Raw genomic sequence first — 8,295 nt, forward strand, 5'->3', positions numbered from 1 at the left:
ATAAAGAAAAAAGAATGAAAAGAACTGAGGAAAGTCTCAGAGACCTCTGGGACAACATTAAATGCACAATTATTCGAATTAAAGGGGTCCCAGAAGAAGAGAAAAAGAAAGGGAATGAGAAAATATTTGAAGAGATTATAGTTGAAAACTTCCCTAATAGGGGAAAGGAAATAGTCAATCAAGTCCAGGAAGTACAGAGAGTCCCATACAGGAGAAATCCAAGGAGAAATATGCCAAGACACATATTAATCAAACTATCAAAAATTAAATACAAAGAAACAATATTAAAAGCAGCAAGAGAAAGCAACAAATAACATACAAGGGAATCCCCATAAGGTTAACAGCTGATCTTTCAGCAGAAACTCTGCAAGCCAGAAGGGAATGGCAGGACATATATAAACTGATGAAAGGGAAAACCCTACGACCGAGATTACTCTACCCAGCAAGCATCTCATTTAGATTCGACAGAGAAATTAAAACGTTTACAGACAAGCAAAAGCTAAGAGAATTCAGCACCACCAAACCAGTTTTAAAACAAATGTTAAAGGAACTTCTCTAGGCAGAAAAACACAACAGAAGGAAAAGACCTACAATAACAAACGCAAAACAATTAAGAAAATGGGAATAGGAACATACATATTGATAATTACCTTAAATGTAAATGGATTAAATGCACCAACCAAAAGACATAGACCGGCTGAATGGATACCAAAACAAGACCCGTGTATATGCTGTCTACAAGAGACCCACTTCAGACCGAGGGACACACACAAACTGAAAGTGAGGGGATGGAAAAAGATATTCCATGCAAATGGAAATCAAAAGAAAGATGGAGGGCTTCCCTGGTGGCGCAGTGGTTGAGAGTCCGCCTGCCGATGCAGGGGACACGGGTTCCTGACCCGGTCCGGGAAGATCCCACATGCTGCAGAGCGGCTGGGCCCGTGAGTCATGGCCGCTGAGCCTGCGCGTCCGGAGCCTGTGCTCCACAATGGGAGAGGCCACAACAGTGAGAGGCCCGCGTACTGCAAAAAAAAAAAAAAAAAAAAAATCATATCAGACAAAATAGACATTAAAATAAAGACTATTACAAGAGACAAAGAAGGACACAACATAATGATCAAGGGATCAATCCAAGAAGAAGATATAACAATTGTAAATATTTATGCACCCAACATATGCACCTCAATGCATAAGGCAAATGCTAACAGCCATAAAAGGGGAAATCGACAGTAACACTGTCATAGTAGGGGACTTTAACACCCCACTTTCACCAATGGGAAGATTATCCAAAATGAAAATAAATAAGGAAACACAAGCTTTAAATAATACATTAAACAAGATGGACTTAATTGATATTTATAGGACATTACATCCAAAAACAACAGAATACACTTTCTTCTCAAGTGCTGATGGAACATTCTCCAGGATAGATGATATCTTGGGTCACAAATCAAGCCTTGGTAAATTTAACAAAATTGAAATCATGTCAAGTATCTTTTCTGACCACAATGCTATGAGACTAGATATCAATTACAGGAAAAAATCGTAAAAAATACAAACACATGGAGGCTAAACAATATGCTACTAAATAACTAAGAGATCACTGAAGAAATTAAAGAGGAAATAAAAAAATACCTAGAAACAAATGACAATGAAAACACGACAACCCAAAACCTATGGGATGCAGCAAAAGCAGTTCTAAGAGGGAAGTTTATAACAATACAATCCTACATCAAGAAACAAGAAAAACCTCAAATTAACAACCTAACCTTACACCTATAGCAAGTAGAGAAAGAAGAACAAAAAAACCCCAAATTTAGCAGAAGGAAAGAAATCATAAAGATCAGATCAGAAATAAATGAAGAAGCAATGAAGGAAACAATAACAAAGATCAATAAAACTAAAAGCTGGTTCTTTGAGAAGATAAACAAAATTGGTAAACCATTATCCAGACTCATCAAGGAAAAAAGGGAGAAGACTCAAATCAATAGAATTAGAAATGAAAAAGGAGAAGTAACAACTGACACTGCAGAAATACAAAAGATCATGAGAGATTACTACAAGCAACTATATGCCCATAAAATGGACAATCTGGAAGAAATTGACAAAGTCTTAGAAAAGCAGTATTGGCAGGTCATAATTGCCAACCTTAAAAATGGACTTGAGGATATGGGGAGGGGAAGGGTAAGCTGTGACAAAGCGAGAGAGCGGCATGGACATATATACACTACCAAACGTAAGGTAGAAAGCTAGTGGGAAGCAGCCGCATCAGCTCGGTGCTTTGTGACCGCCTGGAGGGGTGGGATAGGGAGGGTGGGAGGGAGGGAGATGCAAGAGGGAAGTGATATGGGAACATATGTATATGTATAACTGATTCACTTTGTTATAAAGCAGAAACTAACACACCATTGTGAAGCAATTATACTCCAATAAAGATGTTAAAATAAAATAAAATATATTGTTTTCCAAAAGAAACTTCAATTTGGTTGGATCCTTGTGATAATAGCTCCAATTCCCTTAGTTTTGTGTAGGCTTTCTGTCATGATTTTTTTTTCTTCTCCAGAGCATGACGGGAAGATTTGGAGGTACACTTTAAATATTTTATTTTCCTTGGGCAGGTCAATAATGTCCTTCATCTTAAAGTGGAAATATTTGATATGTACGTAGCAAGATGTGAACCCAGATTTTCTGACTCTTAAATCCAGAAAATTGCTAGTAGAAGATGAGGCAATAACTTCCCTCCTCGTCTCTCACTACCATTAAAACAAAACCACAATATCAATGACCCTTTACATAATTCAAATAATCATGAAAGGTGTGGTCGGTGGTTTAGGGCCAATGAGGTTTTATTGAATTCTGGGATTTCCCCCCTTCAATTAACTTGGTAATCCCTATAGATGTAATAGGTTTCTGGATGATTAAGAGATTTGGAAACAGTGATGCAGGCTAAGCCATATGAGAGACAACCTTGTAATGCTGCTGACTTGTTATATAATTGTCTTAAACCTGAATGCCGGTGGTACCAGACAATGCTTTGTTGTTCTCAGAAATTTTGTGAGAGCAACCCTGGCATAACAACTTTCACTTCCCAGAGAAAATACAGCTTTCCATGAGCAATCCAATTGTGGGTTTAGGGAGAACGTTTTCTGGGGACAGAGAATGAGTATCCAGTGTTGTGGCTTTGCAGTGAGATCCGTCATTGTGTGTTCCCAAGGGAAGAGGTTCAAGAAGGGCATCTCAGAGGGAAATTTCAGCCCTCCTCTGTGGCTCAAGTACGACCACGGGAGCAGAAAAGTAGATATATGGAAAGGCTAGAGCCAGGCCTGGGCTTCTGGGAAGACAATTATTTGCATGGTGTACTTTAAGTGGCATCAGAAAAGCCTCTCCTCATTACCCACTCTCTCCCCCATCCCGCCACTGATGCCAGCAACTTCACCTGAGCATACTCAGGTTAAGCATTGCCATCTTAAAAAAACACAAGGTGCCCTGGTATCAGTACCCATCCAGCTGCTAGCTCCTCTCTACGAATGAGTTTCTCAGCTCCTTTCCTTTCCTTTCTGACCACAGAGGCAGGCTTGGATTGCTTTGGGAGGAAGTGTGAGTTGGGAGAGAGCTATTACCTGCCCAATTCACATTTGCTCCAGCCATTGTAGACCCCGTTCCCTTGGCATTATCAGAACGCTCCTCTGCCCATCATCTACTCCACAAAGGCTTCAAGATCCTCAGCAGGAGCCCCTGAGGCCTTTACAGGAGTCGTTCCTTTTGGCAGGCTTGGGTCAAGACCCTTAGTGGGCTCTGTGTCTAGGAATGATGGCCACGGTACTGGCAGAGGCAGGTGGGAGGTGGCCTTCTGGCTGGGGACCCGGAGCTGGAGCGGCTCCTCTCCAGGCCAGGGTCGCCTTTCCTATGCCTCTGCTTCTCAGCCCCAGAGGGTGCCCCTTGCTCTTGGGAAGAAGAGGCTCTTCTGGGCTTCCTTGAAGGTGCTGGCTGCTGAGGATGGGAATGGGCCAGGAAGTGGAAGACAAATGTTCAAATTGCAAAGGGGAAGGGCGGAGTCCAGAAGGAAATCAATGATTTGTGGGTATGATCTCGTGTGTGTATAGGAAGAAAATGTTACCTGACTAACAGCTGGCGGAGGGGAGAGAGGAGGTAGCGAGAGTGCTGGCGGGGAGGGACACTTACGTATCCTAGCTCCTGAGGGACCGGCCTGTGTGCCTTCCCTCCTGGTGGCCAAGGCCCAGGCCTTCTTGGGCTGTTAGACTGCCAGGGTGGGCCTGGCCAAATCCTGAAGCAGGCAGAGTCCCTCTCCCCAGCTCTGTCTTCAGGCCCCAGCCCAGACCCCTTCACCCCTTTCTTGGCCCTTCTCTTAGCATTCTGCGTCCAGTACTTCTGAGTTCTCTCTAGTGCCTCCCGAGAATGAACCTAAGGCCTCATTCAAAATTTAGGGGGTGACATTTTCAAGTGGCATCCTACCCAGGGGAAGTGTTTTTTAAGAGAATGGTGGGAAGGCAGGGGAGGGCTCCCCACCAGGCCTGAAGCTCTAGTGGAGGAATTCCAGGACAAAGCGGGGGCGGGGGGGGAGGAGACAAAACTCAGTGTCCCTGGAAGGGTGGAGCCTGGCACTGGGAGCCTTGAAGAGCAGCCCAAGAATCGCCGTCCCCAGCAGAGGGAATTCTGAGCCATTTTCCAGCCCACGACCGTGGGTCCTGGCTCTCGCCCGCCCCCAGCATGCACCTCGCTAGCATTTTGGGAACAGCAGCTACCCTTGCTTTCTGCCAACTGCTGTCAGTGTACACAGTGATACTTTAGGCCGAGGCTGTGTCTGAATGAAATCCAAACAGTCTGCCCTGCCTTACATCAGAATTCAGACAAGTGGGAAAACTCTCAAAGCCTCACCTGTTTGTGGTTAATCTCCACCAATCAGAGCCCTACACTCTAAATGCAGTTACTGAGAATTAGAGTCTCCAAATGGAGGGGAGAATCTCCTAATCCCCCTTTCCCAGTTCCAGAACCAAAGAGAGCCGAACAGAGAAGACAGCTTTTAATGGAGTCCGGGAGACTCCTAAACAAATGTCAGGTTTAGCATGAATGTGTTTAGAAAAGTCACCCAAGATCATTCTTTTGAAATCTATTGTGTAAACTGCTAGCTAGCAGGCCTCCCAGGATCATTTTGAATTTGTTGGGTCTCATAGTTGAAAACTGTCCCTCAGAGATCCCAGGCAGCTGGAACCATCCTCCTATTGATAAGAAAAAAAGAGGAATCGTGAGAAGAGAATTTTAGAGCAAGAGCTGAATGTATTCAAAGGCTAATTAAAATTCGGAGTCAGCTTGAAGAAACATATGGCTTGAAAATGACCATTCCAACCTCTGTGGGGGAGTTTTCCATTCTCTATGCCAGGCCCTTAAGTGTATCCCTGTGGAGCCAAACAGGAGTTCCCAGGCCAGTCTTCAGGCAATTGCGTCAATCAATTACCTTCCTGTTTGGTGAAGAGAGTAAGCCATTATTTACACTTGTCTTTCACGAGCCTCTGGGAGATGCAAAATAATTGTAGTTCCCAGCAATGTGATTAAATTGTATATAAGAGTTGCCCTTCAGCTAGAGCTGAGCAGAAAAGTGAGGAAGTACTTTGTTCCAATGGGCATTTAAGTTGGAAAAGCTCGCACAGGAATTTCCAGTCAAACAAAGGACGAAGCTTGTAGGACATCATTGTAAAAGTTTGTTGGAGCTTCAGGTTGGTGTCCCTGGAGCTGGCTGGGGTGAAGGGCAGCCGGGGCCTGTGAATTAGTGGCCTGATGTGCACCTGGGAAGAGCCTAATTTTAGAGCGGGCTCTTCTGGACCCTCCAAACACTCAGCACCTCCAGGAATGGAGTCTCCAAGGAAAAACCTGGGGGCCCCTCATGAGAAGGAAGTGGGGAGATGGGAAAAGGCATGGGAAAAACAAGAGAATAAACATTCCAAAAGGTGTAAGGGAAGACTCCAGAGAATTCCTGCTTTTCCCTATATGAAATTCCCCTACTTGAAATTTAAGTGTGTGGACATTTGTTTTTTCTTTCCATAATTTCTCAATTGAAAACTCAGGGCAAACCCCCTTGCTGTGGACCGAGACCTCAGGCTCATCAGCCAGAAAGCACACCTGTATCAGGATGGGGAGAGCACATCGCCTTCCATCTTAACGTGTGTCTTTTGTTTGGGCAAATCAGGAAAGGAATTCCTCTCAACTCAACTGACTTCGTGGAGGAAAGGAGATCACTGGGACAGAAAAAGAAAGAGTGCTTGTCTGGCCGTCAGAAAACTTTATTCTAGTCACAGCCTGCGCTCTCTTTCGGGTTTATGACGTTGGGAGAGCCATTTCCCTTCTTGGGGCCTTAGTTTTCTTATCTTTAAAATGAAGAGATTCACAGATAGAGAGAACACTCTTGTGGTTGCCACTCTTGGTGGGTGGGAGAGGAAAGGATTGGGAGTTTGGGATTAGCAGATGCAAACTATTATATATAGGATGGATAAACAACAAGGTCCTACTGTGTAGCACAGGGAACTATATTCAATATCCTGTGATAAACCATAATGGAAAAGAATATGAAAAAAAAATATACATAGGTATAACTGAATCACTTTGTTGTACAGCAGAAATTAATACATTGTAAATCAACTATACTTCAATAAAATTTTAAAAATAATTTAAAAAATAAAATAATGCGATAAATCATCTTTCAAACTGCCTTCTCCTAGGAATCTGTCGGCTCTGAGGATAAAAGCTGTCATCTCAGGCCCTATGTGTTCTATTCAAGTTCATTTCCCTCTTTACAAAGGTCATGCTCCCTGTGGTTTAGGGCCCATACTCTAGTCTCGCATTCATTCCCATCATCTGGTAGAGTCTCCTTGGAAGTGAGCGCTTCATGAAAACACGAAGAATTTTTTTTTATTAAAGTATAGTTGAATTACAATATTGTGTTACTTACTGCTATGACTCAGTTACCTTGAGATATATTACCAGATCTCCCTAAGCATAACCTTCCTCAGTTAGGAAAAGAGTGAGAATTAAACAAGTTGACAGATAAAACACCTGTAAAGTGCCTGGGACATAGTATTCAAGCAATGTAGCCATTGTTGTTCTTGTTACTTTGCCTGGCTAATATCAAATCACCACTTCTGCGTTTGCAGTGGTAGGTGCTTAGAAGCACCTGGCTTTCACACTGGTGAGTGTTTGCTGCTGGATTCTCTGCCTCTCTCCTGCCCCTCCCCCGGCCCTGTCCATTCCTCTCCCACCTTGTCTTCCTCTTCCTCCCTCCTCCCTGACCTTTTGGTTTTCCTCCCTCCCCTCCTGTTCTTTCCTCCACCTCCCTACTCCTCATACACCCACTCTCACACAAGCATCCTTTGTACCTGTCTTGGCTGCTTTCCTAGTTCAGTCTAACTCAGGATGTGACCTTAACGTTCAGAACAATAGCAGTTCCCTCATACAGCCCACATGATGTGCTTTACGCATAACGACTCAATTCATCCTCACAATCCCGAGAGGTAGCTACTGTTAGTATCCCTATTTTAAAGATGAAAGCATGAAATACAGAGAGATTACATGAGCTGTTGAAGGTCACAGGACCAGCGAGGGGTGGAAATGGGATTCAAGCCCAGAGAGTTTGGCTCCGGAACCTGGATTCCAGGATCAGTGCTCTTAGGCATACAGGATACTGCCTCTGTGAAGCAAAGAGATGGGAGACTCTTGTGTCTCCACAGATAATCCAAACAGTGAACGATACGCTTACCGATGATTGAATAGAGTTTGAGGGTCTGTCCTTTCTGAGGTTGTCATATGCTATGAGTTGAACCTTTGCTTCTCTAGGTCATAACAGCAGGAAGGGGTGGGGGGGGGGCAAGATAGAGTGGTGGAGTACAGCAGGGTGTCAGAAATGGTCCCAATGAGAATGAAAATAGCCCTTCAGTCCAGACCTTCCCCAAGTTGCATCCCTGAGCAGGCCCTAGGAGCTCTCTCGCAGGCACCAGGAAGCTGCGGCTTCCAGTTCCTGCATGGGTCACCTTTGCTGTCCCACCTTGAATGGACCTCGCCCTTCCTGTTGCTGCTGAGGCAGGTCTGCCTGAGGTAGCTAAGGGTTCTCTTCCCACCAGGGTTAACAGCTGTTTTAGTAGGTCTCCTGACCACTCAGTTTCTTCAGCTGTAAAATGGGAATTGTAGGGTAGAGTAACTGTGTGAACTTAAAGAAGACAGGGTGTATAAAGCACCCTTAATACTATTCATGGCTCAGAGTGGGAGCTTTTAATAGACTTCCGAAAGGAT

Source organism: Pseudorca crassidens, chromosome X, assembly GCF_039906515.1.
Source record: "Pseudorca crassidens isolate mPseCra1 chromosome X, mPseCra1.hap1, whole genome shotgun sequence".
In the NCBI taxonomy this organism is placed as follows: domain Eukaryota; kingdom Metazoa; phylum Chordata; class Mammalia; order Artiodactyla; family Delphinidae; genus Pseudorca; species Pseudorca crassidens.